General features: G+C 48.5%; 1 protein-coding gene across 2 annotated transcripts in view, besides 1 other annotated feature; it reads right to left on the bottom strand.

Moving 5' to 3' along the window:
• Trak1 (trafficking protein, kinesin binding 1) overlaps positions 1–20,425 on the bottom strand; it is a 177,418-nt gene that overhangs the window by 149,890 nt on the left and 7,103 nt on the right. The window lies entirely within an intron of this gene.
• Positions 10,083–13,316: an enhancer, noted in NCBI's record as "VISTA enhancer mm1661". NCBI's record gives its function as "enhancer in: neural tube[3/10] | forebrain[3/10]" and the evidence as "EXISTENCE:transgenic organism evidence [ECO:0001131][PMID:17130149]".

Genomic DNA, 20,425 nt, shown 5'->3' with positions numbered 1-20,425 from the left:
TATAGATATTAAAGATTGTTTCTTTTCTATACCTTTGTGTCCAAGAGATAGGCCCAGATTTGCCTTTACCATCCCCTCTATTAATCACATGGAACCTGATAAGAGGTATCAATGGAAGGTCTTACCACAGGGAATGTCCAATAGTCCTACTATGTGTCAACTTTATGTGCAAGAAGCTCTTTTGCCAGTGAGGGAACAATTCCCCTCTTTAATTTTGCTCCTTTACATGGATGACATCCTCCTGTGCCATAAAGACCTTACCATGCTACAAAAGGCATGTCCTTTTCTACTTAAAACTTTAAGTCAGTGGGGTTTACAGATAGCCACAGAAAAGGTCCAAATTTCTGATACAGGACAATTCTTGGGCTCTGTGGTGTCCCCAGATAAGATTGTGCCCCAAAAGGTAGAGATAAGAAGAGATCACCTCCATACCTTAAATGATTTTCAAAAGCTGTTGGGAGATATTAATTGGCTCAGACCTTTTTTAAAGATTCCTTCCGCTGAGTTAAGGCCTTTGTTTGGTATTTTAGAAGGAGATCCTCATATCTCCTCCCCTAGGACTCTTACTCTAGCTGCTAACCAGGCCTTACAAAAAGTGGAAAAAGCCTCACATGTGATTCAACATTGTCTTGAGGCATGGAGTGCTTGGGGGAAACCCAGACTCCTTAAGACTGATAATGGACCAGCTTATACGTCTCAAAAATTCCAACAGTTCTGCCGTCAGATGGACGTGACCCACCTGACTGGACTTCCATACAACCCTCAAGGACAGGGTATTGTTGAGCGTGCGCATCGCACCCTCAAAGCCTATCTTATAAAACAGAAGAGGGGAACTTTTGAGGAGACTGTACCCCGAGCACCAAGAGTGTCTGTGTCTTTGGCACTCTTTACACTCAATTTTTTAAATATTGATGCTCATGGCCATACTGCGGCTGAACGTCATTGTTCAGAGCCAGATAGGCCCAATGAGATGGTTAAATGGAAAAATGTCCTTGATAATAAATGGTATGGCCCGGATCCTATTTTGATAAGATCCAGGGGAGCTATCTGTGTTTTCCCACAGAATGAAGACAACCCATTTTGGATACCAAAAAGACTCACCCGAAAAATCCAGACTGACCAAGGGAATACTGATGTCCCTCGTCTTGGTGATGTCCAGGGCGTCAATAATAAAGAGAGAGCAGCGTTGGGGGATAATGTCGACATTTCCACTCCCAATGACGGTGATGTATAATGCTCAAGTATTCTCCTGCTTTTTTACCACTAACTAGGAACTGGGTTTAGCCTTGATTCAGACAGCCTTGGCTCTGTCTGGACAGGTCCAGACGACTGACACCATTAACACTTTGTCAGCCTCAGTGACTACAGTCATAGATGAACAGGCCTCAGCTAATGTCAAGATACAGAGAGGTCTCATGCTGGTTAATCAACGCATAGATCTTGTCCAGATACAACTAGATGTATTATGACAAATAACTCAGCAGGGTTGTGAACAAAAGTTTCCGGGATTGTGTGTTATTTCCATTCAGTATGTTAAATTTACTAGGGCAGCTAAATTGTCAAAAAGTCTTTTTCAGTATATGTTACAGAATTGGATGGCTGAATTTGAACAGATCCTTCGGGAATTGAGACTTCAGGTCAACTCCACGCGCTTGGACCTGTCGCTGACCAAAGGATTACCCAATTGGATCTCCTCAGCATTTTCTTTCTTTAAAAAATGGGTGGGATTAATATTATTTGGAGATACACTTTGCTGTGGATTAGTGTTGCTTCTTTGATTGGTCTGTAAGCTTAAGGCCTAAACTAGGAGAGACAAGGTGGTTATTGCCCAGGCGCTTGCAGGACTAGAACATGGAGCTCCCCCTGATATATGGTTATCTATGCTTAGGCAATAGGTCGCTGGCCACTCAGCTCTTATATCCCATGAGGCTAGACTCATTGCACGGGATAGAGTGAGTGTGCTTCAGCAGCCCGAGAGAGTTGCAAGGCTAAGCACTGCAATGGAAAGGCTCTGCGGCATATATGAGCCTATTCTAGGGAGACATGTCATCTTTCAAGAAGGTTCAGTGTCCTAGTTCCCTTCCCCCAGGCAAAACGACACGGGAGCAGGTCAGGGTTGCTCTGGGTAAAAGCCTGTAAGCCTAAGAGCTAATCCTGTACATGGCTCCTTTACCTACACACTGGGGATTTGACCTCTATCTCCACTCTCATTAATATGGGTGGCCTATTTGCTCTTATTAAAAGGATAGGGGGAGATGTTGGGAGCCGCGCCCACATTCGCCGTTACAAGATGGCGCTGACAGCTGTGTTCTAAGTGGTAAACAAATAATCTGCGCATGTGCCAAGGGTATCTTATGACTACTTGTGCTCTGCCTTCCCCGTGACGTCAACTCGGCCGATGGGCTGCAGCCAATCAAGGAGTGACACGTCCGAGGCGAAGGAGAATGCTCCTTAAGAGGGACGGGGTTTCGTTTTCTCTCTCTCTTGCCTCTCTCTCTTGCTTTTCTCTCTCTCTTGCTTCTTGCTCTCTTGCTTCTTGCTCTCTTGCTTCTTACACTCTTGCTCCTGAAGATGTAAGAATAAAGCTTTGCCGCAGAAGATTCTGGTCTGTGGTGTTCTTCCTGGCCGGTCGTGAGAACGCGTCTAATAACAGGCAGCAGTGGCTCTTCCAGCGCCGTCCAAGACGCTGGGTCGTGTCCCCTGTTGACCAGTGACATCTCTTACAATATTCTTTACCTTCAAGTGGCCACAGACAAAAATAGCAGCTGAGCCACTGTCGAAATGCTGATACAGACAGGCCACCTAGGGTCAGAGAGGGCTTCCCTGGCCAACTGTAGGCCAGGCCTCAAAGGTGAGCAGGAGTTGCCAGATTAGGGTGTGCTGAGGAAAAGAGCAGGAGCCACGGGCAGGAGCCACGGGCAGGAGCCACAGGCAGGAGCCATGGGCAGGAGCCACAGGCAGGAGCCACGGGCAGGAGCCGCGGGCAGGAGCCACAGGCAGGAGCCACGGGCAGGAGTAACAGAAAGGAAAGTCTGTGGGACTGGATGCATCCAGGGGGAAGCTGAAAAAGCCTGCACAGCTTCAGCAAGAGGAGATGGCAGCCTTTTGAGCCCACTGGGGAGTCCCTGAGCTTGTTTGAAGCACAGGAATGATGGGGCTCTGTTTGTACTGCAAGGTGTCCATATCCTATCCGGGACACCTGGGAGATGGTGGGGTGTAATAGGAAGACTTGGGTCATGAGGAGTATGAAATCAAGTGGGACCAGGCCTCTTCTCTACACAAGTTCCCACCGTCCGGCACTGCACTGCACTGCACTGCACTGGCTAAATGACCATAAACCGAAGGCCCCTTATTATGAACCAGAAGAAATCTTCCCCACCCCACCCTCTTTTTTTTTTTGAAATAGGGCTTCTCTGTGTAGCCTGATTGTAAACCAGGTTGGCCTTGAACTCACAGAGATTAATCTGTCATTCCCTCCCAAGTGCTGGAATTAAAGGCATGTGCTACGGCCTAGCCAAATCTTCCTTCTTGATAAATTGATTGTTTCAGACACTTTGATATAAGTTGATTATTTCAGACACTTTGTTACAGCCACAGGAGGCTGATAACAGGAGGATAAACTACAGTAAAACTCAAGGATCAGGAGTGAGTCAGAAACTAGATACTAACAACAAAGACACTGGCCTGGGGACAGCTCAGGGGCAATGTGCTGGATAACTGGCTGGATAACCAGCAGGAGCCACAGCAGGAGCAGCAGTTGAAGGCTGCCTGGAGAGAGGAGGCTTCAGCCCACAGGAACAGTCAAGGCAAGGGTGGAAAAAAGGACAGGAGGGAGCCCAGGGGAAAAGTACATCTCAAGAAGGAAAGAGCCGGCTCAGCGGGTAAGAGCACTGACTGCTCTTCTGAAGGTCCTGAGTTCAAATCCCAGCAACCATATGGTGGCTCACAACCACCTGTAATGGGACCTGATGCCCTCTTCTGGTGTGACTGAAGATAGTTACAGTGTACTCCTATAAAATAAAATAAAATAAAATAATCTTTAAAAAAAAATGAAGAAAAGAACTCTTAAGGCAGGCAAGGTGCTGCGACCTTAGAGCCCTGTGCTCAGGGTGGAGGGAGGCCTAGCCAGCCTAGCTGGCCTGAGAGAGACCCTGTCCCAAAACACCAGGTAGACAGGACATAAATGACAGCCCAGGGCTTCCTCTGATCTCTGTGTGCACACCCACACACCTACATGTGTACATGTACTTACACACATGTACACAGACACAGAATTTGTATAACTCTGACCATGCAGTCAGAGGTCAAGAATGTCAGCCTGGAAGGCGTGTCCTGGTGGAGTAATGGCTCCTCTGTCTGCTGCTGACTGGGTTAGAGAGAGGAGGCAGAGGGCCTCTCTGGAGAGACAGGAAGTGAAGGAGGGAAACAGCTGAGGCTTGGAGAAGCTATGAGGTCTGGAAAGCCAGCAGTGGGGTGAGTCCAAGACATCTTACAGAACAAGGCTGGCTCAGGGTGGGAAGAAGTTGGGGGAAAGGGGCCAGCGACATGGCTAAGCTGGTGAAGCCTCATGAGCTGAGTTCAATCCCCAGAGCTCACAGTAGAGGGACACAAACTCCCAAACCACCGGGCAGTGGTGGCAGTGGTGGCACACACCTTTAATCCCAGCACTTGGGAGGCAGAGGCAGGTGGATTTCTGAGTTCGAGGCCAGCCTGGTCTACAGAGTGAGTTCCAGGACAGAGAAACCCTGTCTCGGAAAAACAAAAACAAAAAACAAAACAAAACACCCATACAAACTCCCAAACCTTGTCCTCTGGCTTTCACCTCTGGCCATCCTGTCTGTGGCATGCACGTGTCCCACCCACACCCATTCGCTAACAATAAAGTTAATTGGCAATTTTTTATTGATTCCTCTAAGGCCCTGGGCTCCATCCCCAGGGTGCAGGATGCAAACGGTGCACAGTGGGAAATCCAAATAATCCAAGGTGGCTGATCCTAACCCTGATCCTCATTCCTGCCAATGAGCACACAGGAGGCAGACTCCTGCTTCTCCCTGTCTAACCGCTGCAAGCACATTACCTGTACTGCCTTAGTCTGTAGATTGGAATGCTGCTGAGGCTCACTGGCTAAGAACTCCATGAGATCACACAGCCTACACCAGCTGCACGGAGGACAGAGGGCCAGGTTTCCAAACTAAAAGCCGTGTGACCGTGGCAGCTTCAGTCACTGCGAGACAGGGTAGATTGCATTATTTATGGCCCAGCAGTCAGTTATCCCCATTCCAAAGCCCCTAATTGCAGCTCACACCACTTCTAAGGAGGAGGGTCAGGGCCCTGGTGGCTGGGTAATGAGTCCCTTTGCCCCTTGGAAAGCCTTCCTCTAACTGGCTGAGATGGACCAATGAGGCTGCAGTAATTACCTCGCTGTTCATAGTACCCAGAGCTGGGTAAGCTAATACTTCCAGAACAAGCATGGCTGTCAGCTTCTAAGGAAAACCTGCATCTCTAGCAGGCCCCACACTCAGCCGCTCACTGCCATCTGGCTCTCGGATGTAAGAAAGGTGGAGGCTGGCTGTCACATTTAGACTGAGTTAGAATGTTGCTGGAACAATCTTGGGAACAACAAAACCCAGGACTGGGGCTGGTGAGATGGCTCAGCGGTTAAGAGCGCCGACTGCTCTTCCAAAGGTCCTGAGTTCAAATCCCAGCAACCACATGGTGGCTCACAACCACCACGAAATCTGATGCCCTCTTCTGGAGTGTCTGAAGACAGCTACAGTGTACTTACATATAACAAATAAATAAATAATAAAATTATTAAATAACTGGAACTCATAAATAAAATAAAATTTAACAAATAAATAAATAATAAAAACTCCAGGACTGAGTAAGAGGAGACAGGTAGCTTTTCTTCTACTGTTCTGAGATGGGGGTCTGATGCAGCCAGGGAAGGCCTCCAGCTTACTGAGGCCAGCCCTGAGGATCCTGTGTCTCCCACACCCCATTTCACACTGCTAGGGACGAAATCCAGGACCTCTGATGTGCTAGGCCAAGGTGTATCAGCAGCACCCCAGGAAGAAATAAAAATGGAGACAGCAGTCCACACCCGACACTAAACACACAAGGTGCGTAGTTTTTGGTAATTTGGGAGCTATTTGGTTATCAGGAAAACAAAGGACCTAAACTTCTTGAGTGTTTTCTTAAATTTATTTGAGCAACACCTTAGCAAGCCCTGGATTGAAGAAGGATGCGGTGAGGATGGTTAACAGGACAGAGGAAAGGAGAGAAAATCCCCCACGTTCCTACAGGGCAGGTGACTTTGAATGACGACAACTAACTGCAAGTTTAGAAAGAACTGGTTGAGAAAATTCCGAATGTTCCCAACTGTTCCATGTGCTTTCTGTCTGACCCAGCACAACTTAACAAAGGAAAGGGGTCATTTCAGGTTAAATATCCAGCACTGGGGAAAGTTAGGGCAGGAACTGAAGCAGAAACCATGGAAGGACTCCGCTCGCTGGCTCTGAGGCTCATGCTCAGCTAAGCCTTCATATACAGCCCAGGCCTAAGGATGGTGCCGCCCACAGTGGGCTGTGCCCTTCCGCCCACATCAATCACCAACCAAGACGATATCTCACAAATGTGCCTACAGGCCAACCCAGTGGAGGCTAGCCTTCACCCGAGGCTCCCTCTTTCCAGGTGACTCTAGTTTGTGACACGGTGATAACAAAAACAAAGCAGGACACCCGAAGATGAAGTGGAGCTCAAGCATGGCGGTTATGATGGCCGTTCTCATCTGCATATGCGGATTAAAAGCAGGGGTGGGAGACAGAAGGAGGAGTGGGGAGGGCAAGCATGGTATCACGTTTTTAATCTCAGAAGGTAGGAGTCAGAGGCAACCAGATCTCTAAGAATTTGAGTCCAGACTGACCTACAAAGTAAATAAATAAATAAATAAATTAATTAATTAATTAATACCCAGGTATATTTTAAAAATAAAATTGACAATCCACATACACATCACAGGGCATGGGTAGTCCTTCAACCTAGAGAGAACAGGACTCCCTACCTCCACCCCTGGGCCTGTCTGGGAAACCACAGAACATTCTGGAATGAGCAGGTACAACCCTAATTCATTCCCCAAGGAGCTCATCGCCATGGAGCGTCCCCCACCAGTGTCCACAGGAAAGCACGGGGCACCTTTCTCTCCCACAGCTTCATGCTATGCTACCAGCCAGCCATGCCCCCACCCCACCCCTCCCAACCCCTCCTCCCACCCCTGAACCTGCAGATGGAGCTGCCAGTGCCCCCTCCTTGGCCTCTCAAGAAGTCTTACAAAGTAGGAATGAATCCCACCCTGCTTGCTGAGGTGAAGCAGCTTCAAGAGAGCTGGCTAAGCTGGCCTCAGTCTTCCTGGAATCTACTATCACCTTGCTGTGAGGAAGGAGGGGGCACACCCCAGGCAACCAGGCTCTAATTCACAGAATAATTTTTAACACAGTGATTTTTTTTGGCTGTTTGTTTGTTTGTTTTGTTTTGTTTTTGAGGCAGGCTCCCAGGGATCTCAGGCTGGCCTTGAACTCAGTGTACTAAAGAATGACCTTCAACTGAAAAATCCTCCTGCCTCCACTTCCTGAGTGCCAGGGTTACAGGCTTGTACCGACCGCCACACCCAGTTTGTGTGGTGGCTGGGGATCAAACTCAGGGCTGCATGCTAAGCAGGCACACTAAGACAGGTCACATTCCCCGCCCCCAGGGTGAGGCTCGGATGAGACACTGTATCCATTCTAGGCACAGACACAGTACTCATGAGAAACCATTACGGAGCAAGCCACTGAGAATCTCTGGAAAGCTTTCGACTCAGGAGACAGTCAGTGAGGTTGGCTGACACCAGCTGTCATGCTAATGCCCTTGGCAGCAGTATGCCCTTCTCCTCAGTGATTTGGTCAGCAGTAGCCTCGTGATCATCAAGGAAGGAGGAAGTCTAACGTTTTTTTCTTCTTCCTTCAAGAAAACATTTTTTGTATGTTTGTGTTCTAGTTTCATTCCACTGCTGTGATAAAATACCATGACCAAAAGCATCTTGGGAGAGAAAAGAGCTGACTTGGCTTATACTTCCAGGACCCAGTCCATTGCTGAGAGAAGATAAGGCAGGAATTCAAGCAGAGGCCACGGAGGGACGCTGTTAGCTGGCCTGCTCTCTGGCTCATGCTCAGCTAGCCTTACACAATCCAGGACTACCAACCAGGGAACGGTGCTGCCCACAGTGGGCTGGGCCCTCTAGCATCAATTGATAATCCACATGGCCCCACCACAGGCCAATCTGAGAGTGGTAATCCCTCTACAAGGCTTTCTCCCAGGTGGCTCTTCAAACTGACAATTAGAGAAAGCCAGAATAATCTGGCTGCCGTGTGACCTGGGCTAGACTAGAACCCTCTTTATGACCCAGGCTGCCCTCAAAATCTTCCTGCCTTGGCCTCCAGGATACTGCTGGGCTGGGATCCCCTACTGGAACTATCACATCCAGTGAGAAAAGTAATTGCTTAGCTACAAAATAAAATGTGGCTCTCAACGTCCTTGTGTTCCAAGTCTACCCTGGGATAAAGACACCATATGCTTCTTAGATGCATCTGTCACTAAGCCTTCTTTGCTAAATGCCTGATTAGCAATTACACAGAACACCTACTGTCAAACCACCATCACCACTAAAGGTAAACACGCTCTGACATCACAAACTCCATTAAGAAGGTACATGGATCCGGTCCTCACATTAGGCTCTCGGTGTCCACAGCCAGATGCCCTGAGTCCCCACAGCCTGCAGTATGACCCTCCCTCTGAAGTCCTCCTCCTGGAGCCTGTTCTGCCTCACTCTCCTGGCTCTCCATAGCAACAGGGCCATGGTGCTCCCCTGAGCAACTTCCTATCATACTCTGATCATAATCTAAGTTCTCACCAGGCAAGTCAAAGTGGGATGTGGGTGTCTATTTGCCCTGACCACCACCAGGTCCCTCTGCCTCCATATCACCTCCCTAGGGACTCCAGGCCTCAGCCAGTCACAATGGCCCTGCCTAGTCCTGCCACTTACTATTTGCTGGCTCTGGGAACCTCTCCCTGCACAGTTCCCATGATCCACTTCCATTATTCAGTCTCTGCTTACTCCTACCCTTCCCAAAGACACCTGTGTCACCTGCCCACTACTCTCTTCTCCCTAGATGCTGAGTAGCTCTGTCCTTGACACTCAGCAACTCACAGTTAAACCACTTTACACCAGCCTGGACCCCTCTCCATTCTGCCAGGAATCCCCTAGCTCCAACACACATGTGTGTGCACCCACGTATGTATATGTGATGTGTGGGCAATGTGTGTGGAATGTATATTAGTGTGTGTGTGTGTGTGTGTGTGTGTGTGTGTGTGTATGATGTGTATGTGTGGGATCTGTGTGTGAATGTATGTGGTATGAGTGTGTGTGTAATGTGTATTTATGTGTGGTATGTATATGTGATATGCATATAATCATATGTGTGAGTGTGGGTGGTATGCGTGTGTGTGACGTGTATGTGTTGTAGGTCCTATGGGGGAGCAGCCAGTGCTCTGAATTGTTGAGCCATTTCTCTGGTCCAGCTCACGGATGTTAAGAAGAGGAGGAGCAACTTCAAGCAGAAGCCTTATAATCTATGATCCAGACACAGGAAAGTTAGGAAAGGCAAAGACTCGGTCCCCAAATGAAAAGGAACGGACCACAGAATTCAGTTGCTGGGCTCAGTATTTGTTCATCTCACCACATAGTCAGGTCTGGGGCTTCCTCCTAACCCCAAATCTTTGATTTTTATTTTAACAATTCAACAATAATTTTAAATCCATAAGTATTTTTCTAAGCAGATATACTGACTTGTCTTTGAAATTCTCCTTTAAAATTGTCTTCGGGCAGCTGTGACCACAATTAGTCAGAAACGCCCCTCATTTGTACACAGACCACTTCCTTATGTTGTGTGTATAATCAGGAAGTTCTGCTACAGTTACAAACTTAAACCGATCAAGACTCCTGCACTTTGAAATAAATGTTAGGGAGCGTCCACGGAGAGGCCACGCCCGGGATATGTTGCCTCAAAGCCTCCGACAGTGAGAACAGTGTAACAGCGAGTCTGTCCTGTGGAGGCTGTGATTGGACCCAGGACAGCAGCAGAAAATATGACCAGCTGGCTAATGTCACACAAGCTTGTCCCCTCTGCCCCAGGCTTACTTCTCAGCCTGCTGCCACACTCTGAGGACAGGAAGATACCAACCTGCAATTCAAACCAGGCTCCTGTAACTTAACAGCTCTCACCCAGGGTGACCCCCAGACCTCCCAGCACACCTGACACTATCTAAGCAAGGCTGAGGTTCACAGTTGATCAGGACGGACAGGCTTTGTGTCCCGCAGCGACCAAGTTTCACACGGAAGTGGGAGGGATGGGGAAGAAGGACAGACAGAAAGAGAACTTGGAAAATAGGGTCGAGAGAGAGGGAGAGGTGGAGAAGGACAGGGAAGAGAAAACAGAGAAAAGTAACGGAGAGAAAGACAGGAAAAATAAAAAGACGGAAAAGGGAAAACTCTGTGGTTAAAAAAAAAAGGCACTGTTGCCTGGGCAAACTATCTACCAGAGTGAACCCCGACTTTTCCACACCCTGTATTATACCATTTGCGGGAAGTGAGCTTGGCTGGAACCGCGCCTAAGAACATCTGTCCACGACTGGAAACCGCCCTAAGAATAGCGCAGCTGGTGTCCCAGGACTAATGAGCTCACCCCCACGTGACCACGTCTGCCTCCTTCCTCTGCCGCCCCTCCTCCAGGGAGGTGGGAAAGTCCAGCCCTCCCCCACACTTAGTCTTTATTTCCCTCGGGGCCTTCTTTCTTCCTTCCAGAAGCCACTCCTGCCGCTTTCCTGAGCTGAGACGCTCAGACCCAACAATTCCCCTGAATAGACACGGCCTTAGCATGAAAGGCAAGTGTGGGGAGAAAGGTGGGCCCATCGCTTCAGGGCTCGATGCCATCTAGAGGGTTACGATATGCTGGCGAATGGATCAATTCCTTGAAATAGCCAACTTCTCAAAGTAACAGCCACATGGTATATCCAAATAGCTGTGTGCACGTCTACAAGTAAGGATGAAAGTGCTGAGACTGGAGAGTGCTCAACGAGTACAGTGCTTCACAAACACGATGACCTGAGTCTGAGTCCCAGCACCCACAGGGACAGTGTTGGCATTTTGTCTAGGCTCCGCCCCACAGTTGCCTGGCAACAGCTTGGTGTGCCTGATTCACTATAAAAGGGGCTGCTTGCTTGCCCCCCTCCTCACTCTCTTGCTCTCTTCTCCTCTTGCTCTTCCCCCTCTCACCCCATTCCCTCCCCCCCCCCTCCACGCGCTCATGGTCGGCCTCTACTCCCCCCCCACCTTTCTCTGTCTTTACTACCCCATCAACTCCCCTCCCCATGCCCTACATAAACTATGCGGTAGTGTGGATGGTACCTTGGGGCAGGAGTGGGGGTGGGAGGTGGACTGGGGGGAGGAGCAAGAAAGTAATGCCTCAGCATGGGCCCTCAGAGGCACCCCCTTCCCCCACATTATACCACGACTCCACCAAACATATCCCTGCCTTCTTTTCCTTTTATAAAGCACAACAGGATATCCCAGGTCTAATGAAAGACCCTGTCTCAAAAAATAAAGCAGAAACCCCTTGAGATAGCTCAGCCAGTAAAGGCATTTGCCCAGCCTGATGACCTGAGTTTGATTCCTGGGACCCACATGATAAAAGGCAAGGGCCCCCGTGATGAGCACACATGCACATGAGTGAGTGAATTAATGAATGAATAAATGAATGAGGTAGAGACTGAGAAAGGCATTGATACAGGCTTGTTTTTTTCTGCCAGTTAAAGTTAATCTGCCTAGACATCAGCCCCTAACTGCCACAGACAGACACACACACACTCAAGAGTATGTACACACAACTTAAAGAACAAAGAAAGGACAGAGGGAAGGAGGCAATTCCTAACTGATTAGGAAAGGGCAGAAAGTCCTGTGGCATAGTGAACAGCCCCTCCAGGAGCCCCTGTGACTGGGTCTGGCCAGCCCAGAGCTCATTTCCCATAGACCAGGAATACTGCTAGAGTGTAAGCCCTCCAGACCTGGGAAGGGGGCAGAGCGGTGAACAGACCAATGAGGGTATAAGCCTGGGAGGTTTCACCCTGACTAGTATCTGCTCTGGAAACTGACCCCACCACCCTGCACTTTGAAAGACCTTCCAGCATTTTCAGAAACTGCACCTAGGCACAGGATCGGGAACCCTAGCAGGAATCCATAGGAGGGGATGCCTAGTGGTGCTGAGGTTGTCTCTATGGCAACCGGAAGAGGTGCTGACTCTGGGGCAACAGATCCAGACTGCCAGATGGGCATCTCTCACTCACTAGAGAAAGACAAAAGGCCCTTTGCAAAACCACACTCAGTAACACACAATAGCACGCATGCAGTCTTGAGGTTAACAAATTACCAAATTCCACCCCTGTCTACCAGGTAATTATACCCATAGCAATTACACAGCTAGCTGAAAGGTGGGTAATGATTAACCATCAAACAGCACTCTACACCAAGACCTGGTGGTGCTGCCGTCTTCGTTTAAGTCATACATGAGTTACACAAGTCTTGACAAGCTCATATTTTTGATTTATAACGCCAGGGCAGCCCACGGGTTAACGCTGACAAACACGCAAACAAATGGAACATCAGCAAGACAATCATTGCAGGCTTGGGGAGAGGCTGGGCTGAGGAGCGCGTGCCTAACACTTGTGATGTCCTGGGTGGGAGCCTTTAAACTGACAAACCTTTGTTTAATTACTTTAAGGAATATCATACTTTGTCTCCTTTTGTGGAATATTCAGCACCCTGAACAGAACCTGCTGCCAGACCCAACTCAGGCGACTTCCCTCACAGGACACCGCGGGCCTGAACCTGGAACATGGCTATTTTCATCTTTGTCCTTTTGCTCTTTGTAGGTCACATATCCAGGGCGAGCTGCTCTTTCTCATGCCTTACAGACTCTTCCTGGCTCCATCCTCAGTTCCTACTGAGCTATACTGGAAACTGAGCCAAGAGGAAAACCAACAGTGCTGATCCTGTCTTGAATTAATCTTTTCTTATTTTGCCTCTCATGCCCCTCCACCCCCACCCCCCCGCCCCCATCATCATTTGGAGTCTTTAAAGAACTACATTAAAATAACCACTTATACTGAGCTGAGGATCTGGCTCAGTGGTCAACTGCATGCTTATGGTGGGCTGGAGGTACTGAGTTCAATTCCTGACTCAAAAGAAAAAAAGACTGATCGTAATTCCTGAGATTTTTTTTTTTCACTCTCCTTTAAATTCTGAACCCCCAAGCAAGTGCTCGAGTCAGAAGAATAAAACACCCTTAGGAAACGGGGAAAAAAATAAACAACAAAACACTCAAGTTCCATCACCCACCCTGAAGACTGGATAACTGTCAGTCACCTTAAGGACCACCTGACAAAGTGTGTGTAGGTGTGTGCTTTGTGTGTGTGCGTGTGTCAGCCATGACACATATATGGAGGTTACAGGACAATTTCAGGAGTTGGCTCTCTCCTTCCACCTGTGGGTGCCAGGGATAGAACTCAGGTCCTCAGACTTGGCCACAAGCACCTTCACTTCCTGAGCCACCCTGCCGGGTCCCATTTATTTCATTTTACTGCCTGATGAGTTCCCACCTGAGAGCAGACAAATTAACTAGAACTCCTTCACAGGTTTTAATTACGGCTCACACTGGCAGTGTCCCTTTGTGTACTACTTTGCGGGACACATCCACATCTCTGGTGTGAAAAAAAATTATTCTGCAATCCTCCGGAATGGCCTTGTGCATCGGCCTCTTTTGCTCAACATTCTGTCTGCAACGTTCAGGTGTTTGTTGAATGCATTCATGCCTCATTCTTTCTCCTGGCTGAGTAATACTCCATTGTGTGGTTTGTCCCTGTTCCCACTGAATGGCATTTGGGGGTTTCAGTTTGGGGAGGGGGGGTCTCATGAGTGAAGCTGCTATGGAATAGGTACCAAAGCACCCACTGAGGAGATGCGTAGGCCCAGCCAGCCTCTGGGCACCAGGTGATGTTTAGGTTTTGTTGTTCTTCTTTAAAGATGGGGTCTCATGTGTAGCCCAGGTCGTGTAGTCCAATCTGACAGACTCCAGACTCCATCTCCAGAGTGCCTGTGCCACCACGCCCACCCCAGCTGCTCTTTCTGTGGGGTGATCGACACACATTCTTATACCTTCAGCACTCAGCACTGTCAAGTGTCTCACCCGGCTGCCAGCTGCCGAGGAATCTTTGCTAACTGAAGCAGCTTCTGATTGGCTCCGATTTAACACAATTCACAGCTCCAACAGTCAAGCTCTCCACCCCCATGTCACAGAAAAGGATGGAAATGTCCCTTATGCAGGCTCACTCGCTCTTGGCACCAGACAAGTATGGATGATGTCCTAAAGGGAGCCTGCAGAGGGTCACCAGCAATACCAGTGCCACGTGCTGGTGTAGGGTGTCCACATGGCTGTTTGTCTGGCTAGCACGCAGGGAGCCATGGCTAGCATGCAGGGTGTCCTGGACTTGATTCTGAGCACCACATAAACTGGGTGTGGTGGGGACGGCCTGCAACTCCAGAACTTCAGAGGTGGAGGCAGGAGGACCAGAAATTCAAGGTCACCCTTGACTACTACATAGTGTGTTTGAGGCCGGACTAGGACACCTGAGATCCTCTCTCAGGAACAAACAAGAAAATAATAACAAATAGAGGTGGCTAGGTGTTTCAGCTCTGACTGCCAATCCTGATGACTGGGCTCCATGCCCACATGGTGGAAAGAGAAAACTTCCTTTGCCAAGCTGAACTACACACAGGCGTACACATGTATATACATACGTGTACACACACACACACACACACACACACACACACACACACTATAAAATAAAGACTTCCTTGGAGCATTTGAACAAAAGTCCTCCACAAAAATCAATAACTACATAGTGTCTCCAAAGTTTAATGTCTCTGTTGAAGTACAGGAAACCAGGTGGCATGAGAGCAAATTTCTGCTCTCATAGGTACTGTGTACAAACACACCCTTGGCCTCCCACAGACCCCATCACAGTCACCATGAAAACTCTCCTTCCGGCTCCTTCCCCCTCCTTCCCCAGCTCTCCTCCCTTTCATGACCTCTTTTGCAACCATGCTGGATTCCTTCTACCTAAGACATCTCTCCCCAGATGGGCCCCAAACCCTTACCTGTTGCCAACATTGACCTGAAGACTTCACTGTCCCAAACATGTCAGCCTGGAGATCTGAGGAGCACATCACATCATGCCTGCCCCATTTGGGAGCACTCCCATCAGGATGCCTCCAGGGCCAACTGTGATGGCTTACCTTCTTCACACAGGCTCAGCCTTGACCCTGCCCCTCCCCCACCCTCTAGGCCCTCCTCCACCCCCAGCCTTCCCCTTTCCCCTACACATCACCCAAACTTGCCAGCTTCTTTCCACTCAGACAGGACCTACCATGCAAACAGAAGTCACCTCCCCTCAGGCTGAGAAAAAGCTTTCTCAGCAGGTCTCAGGCGCCATGGAGACCGAGGGGGCCCTAGACACTCACACTGACTCGGATCCTTTTACCACAGCAAAGTCAGACTCCCCACTCTGCCATGAGGCTTCTTTTTAGAAAATCGGCAGATTCAACCCTTTTCTGCCCTAGGGACCAAGTGGGGATCCTTGGGGTTCCTGGGGGTGACGAGTAGTCCTCACATTTGCTTCTGAGGGATGCTGTCTGCTGTCCTTGGCCAAACAGAATTCGACATGTAGAAAAATAACCAAACTCAGAGGGATATTTATAAAGTTATTTTTTTGAATTTTCGAGACAGGGTTTCTCTGTGTAGTCCTGGCTGTCCTGGAACTCACTTTGTAGACCAGGCTGGACTCGAACTCAGAAATCCACCTGCCTCTGCCTCCCAAGAGCTGGGATTAAAGGCGTGCACCACCATGCCACAGCTGCAAATGCAATTCTTGTCCCTTTTATATGTGCATCATTTCTTTCTGTCCAATCCCGCTGGGTTAGCTGGGGAGGGAGGGGGCGTGGGGGCGTGGCGGGGGGGGGGGCTCCCATGTGTAAAGCACTGACTATGACACCCTTTAGAACAGAGTTCAAATCCCAAGACCTACGTGACACAGAGCCCTGTGCTCTCTCAGTGAGCTCCCTAACCAGCTAGCCCAGGTACACAGTAGCAAACAACAAAAGAGAGACCTTGTCCCAAATAAGGTGACAGGTGAAGACCAATGCCCAAGGCTGTCTTCTGACCTCCACATGCGCATCATGGCGGCTACAAGTTTCCCCAGGTACCTACCATTCAGTATCTAAAGCATTCCCACCTATCCTTTTTATCTTATTCGGTTGATTTATAGATGTATTCACTTTTGGTTTTTTAAAGGTCTTACTTGCTATGTAGCTCAGGCTAGCCTCAAACTTGAGTCAATCCTCCTGCTCTCTGCCATCATGAGAGAAACCATGAACAAAAGCAACGTAGGGAGGAGAGGCATATTCATCTCACACTCCCAGGTCTCAGTTCATCATTGAGGGAAGCTGGGCAGGAATCTGGGGCAGGAACTGAAGCAGAGGCCATGAAAGGACAGTACTTGCTAGCTTGCTCTCTATGGCATACTCAGCCTGTTTTCTTATAACACCCAGGACCTGCCCAAAGGCAGCACTGCTAACAGCCATCTGGGCACTCCCACATCAGTCACTGGTCAAGAAAACGCCCCACAGACTTCCCACAGGCCAACCTGATGGAGGCAATTCCTCAGTTAAGGTTCCCTCTTCCCAGGTGCCCTAGGCAAGCTGACAACACTAACCAGCACAGCCACTATGCACAGCTTAATAACCTTTTTTTTTTTTTTTTTGGTTTTTTTTTTGGTTTTTTCGAGACAGGGTTTCTCTGTGTAGCTCTGGCTGTCCTGGAACTCACTCTGTAGACCAGGCTGGCCTCGAACTCAGAAATCCACCTGCCTCTGCCTCCCAAGTGCTGGGATTAAAGGCGTGTGCCACCACGCCCGGCTTAACCTTTTTTTTTTTTTTTTAAAGATTTATTTATTTATTTATTATATGTAAGTACACTGTAGCTGTCTTCAGACACTCCAGAAGAGGGAGTCAGATCTCATTACGGATGGTTGTGAGCCACCATGTGGTTGCTGGGATTTGAACTCTGGACCTTCGGAAGAACAGTCGGGTGCTCTTACCCACTGAGCCATCTCACCAGCCCCCTTAACCTTTTTTTAAATACAAGCAACTCTCCCAACTCTCATATACGGTACAGACACATCTATGGCAAAGGATGACATCTTGTATTTTGTTCTGTTTTCCCAGTGTGTGTCTGGGACCTTCATTGGCTTTGCAATCACAAAAACATCCTGCTTGTTTTCTCAAATAGCCAAGCTGTTTCCTTAAATACACAACAACAAACAGTAGGTTTCCCACAAGTGATCTCTGGAATGCCTGTATCCAAGCATCCAAGCATCCAAGCATGGGTCCAGAGGGATTTTCCTAATGTCATGGGACTATGGCAAAGTTAACTCTTTCTCCTCAAAGCCTAAACAGGGAAGCTGTCAAGGACACAAAAAAACACAGCCTACACCAATGCTTGATGGTGCTGAGGCCTCTCCCTGCTGTTGCTGTCCTGGGAAGACAGCAAACTGGCCAGGGCAGGTGGCCCACAGTGTGTAGGTACCATAGGTACCAACTCCTGCATTCCCTAACCACCCTCAGAGGTCACCACACCATTCAGGTGCAAAGAATACCTGGTGTTGTGTGACAAGACTTTCCTTGGGGGGATGCAACACACACAGCTACTCACCCCAAATAGGGAGGGAGCCCATGGCAGACCAAAGTGTGAATGCCACGAGTTTATTGGGGTTACTTACAGGAATATGGGTGAGAGATTACTTTCAGGAATGTGGGTGAAGGGTTACTTACGGAAGCAGAAATGATTCAGACAATGGCATCTACAATCCTGCCCCAGCATGGGTGACGGCTCACAGGCTGAGAACCTGGAGCATGCTGCACAGCCTGCAGACAGCTCAGCCAGCAGGTTGGAAAGGAACTTTTCCAGGTGCCTGGGTTGGTCTAAACCTCATCTCAGACAGTTTCTGCTTCTTTCAGGTCTGGCCTCTGAGTTGCCTCTGCAGCTCAACTTTATCCAACCTGAGTGGAAAGCTCAACTTTTAATGTTTACTCGTAGAGGGAGGGACCTAGTGAACTTGGTCTGTTTCAGGGACTTCCTAAAGCTATTTTGAGTAGTCTACCTTCTTGCAGGAGGGAATGCTTTAATGTCTGAGGAAACTGTTATACCAACACCAGAGGCAGAGGTGGGGAGGGGTGAGGCTGCAGAGGTGGGGTGGGGTAAGGTCTGGGAGGTGGGAGTGGGGGTGGGGATGGGGGTGGGGTGATGAAATGGTCAAATACTAGCACAGTGTGAATGAAGCCCTGCCTGAGTTTGATCCTCAAAGAAAAAGAAGAGAGGGTTTTATGCTAGGTTCAACGTTTCTAAGCACCGGTCTCCAAAGGGGAAAGGAAGGTTCAGTGCGCACGACATTTCCCCCAGACCATTAGATCCAAAGGCTTTTACGTCAGTCATCATGGTACACCTGTTATGCTAGCCCTTAGGAGGCAGAGGCTAGTGGATCTCTGTGAGTTCAAAGACACAAGTTCTCAGCTGAATGAATGAATGAATGAATGAATGAAAAATGGTTAACAAGAAGGTAAAGACCTTTCTTTTAACTAATAGATGAAAACATTCGTGTCCATAAAGCAGAATTATCTGATATCTACAGTATTTGGCATCTCATTTAAGACACAACATGCCCTGAGCCATCTCAGGACATCTGTCCCCACCCCAGGCTCACAGATACAACCCCATGAGTCACACATAACGATCCCTTCCTGTTCTCTTTCACACTTTGCTCTAAAACCACTATGGGGTCCCCTGAATCACAGGTCATGGGCTTGCGTTTCTGTTTGTTTGCCTGCGTTTTTAATCCTCTGGCACAAAGTTCACCAATTCCATCCATACAGGATGGCACGCAACTGCCCATCCCTGTAGTTGAAGCACGGCCTCAATTTTCTTCCCCAGTTTTAGCAGTAGCGAAAGGTGGCTAAGTGGACCCATTGAAAATGAATGACCCTTGATATCATGGCCATCTCCAAAGTTCTCAACTCAGAGTCACAAGCTAACAAGCTAGCCCTATTTACCATGAGACACCCCCACACCCAGTATACAGAATGTGGCTCACCGGTAAAGCAGAAGTTGGCCTGTGCAAAGCTGTGGCTTCCATTCCCAGCACTACAAAATGAAACAGCACACGTCATTTCAATCTGGTTAAGACTTCTTTCTCTCCTAGATCCACCAACTGTAATTCTGGGTACACACCCAAAAGAAATGAATGTAGGGACCCAGTGTATTATTTGTATGGCAAAGGTCGCAGCAATGTGAGCCACAGTGGCCAATGATGGAAACCCTGGTGTTCAGTAATGGACAAAATATTATTCAGGCCGGGGATGGTGGCACGTGCCTTTAATCCCAGCACTCAGGAGGCAAAGGCAGGCAGATTTCTGAGTTCGAGGCCAGCCTGGTCTACAGAGTGAGTTCCAGGACAGCCAGGGCTATACAGAGAAACCCTGTCTCAAAAAACAAAAAACAAAAAAATTAAAAAACAAAACCAAAAATATTATTCAGCCTTACAAAAGAAATTTGACACATGCTTCAACAATAACAGCAACAAAAACACACAAACAAACAAACCAGCAAAATGAGCCAGTCACCGAGGACAAGATGGCTTGTTTGGCATTTCTGGTGTGGCCAAGTTTAGAGACAGGAATTTGGGGTGGGGGGTCATCAAGAGCTGGGATGGAGAGATATGTTTAATGGGTAGTGAGTGTTTCAGTTGGGGACAATAAAGAAGGTCCTGGAAATGTAGGTGAAGGTCTCTACACAACGCAGACATATTTAATGCTACACACTGAAAGCAGTTAAAATGATATATTTATGTAATATATATTTCACGGATATTTTTAAGTGAAATAAAAAATGATCGTTCTTAGAAAAATCTAGGTTTTCTGTTACCTCACGTTAAGGGACTTGTGTAGCTATGGGGAAGGACATGAATAATTTGCCAAGGATTGGCTGCCTGCTCTCCTCTGTATACAAGACCGTTGGGGAGCCAGAGGCCCGAGGGGTCCGTGGCTTCGTGAAAGGCAGGCAAGAGCAGGTGGCACACACGGGCCTTGGATCTTACACGCCAGCTGCCACTCGGCCACTGTGCCTTGTGACACTTCTGCTTGGTGTGAATGACCCAAAACTTTAGA

Source organism: Mus musculus, chromosome 9, assembly GCF_000001635.26.
Source record: "Mus musculus strain C57BL/6J chromosome 9, GRCm38.p6 C57BL/6J".
Taxonomy (NCBI): domain Eukaryota; kingdom Metazoa; phylum Chordata; class Mammalia; order Rodentia; family Muridae; genus Mus; species Mus musculus.
This window is presented reverse-complemented; position numbering and strand designations above follow the sequence as displayed.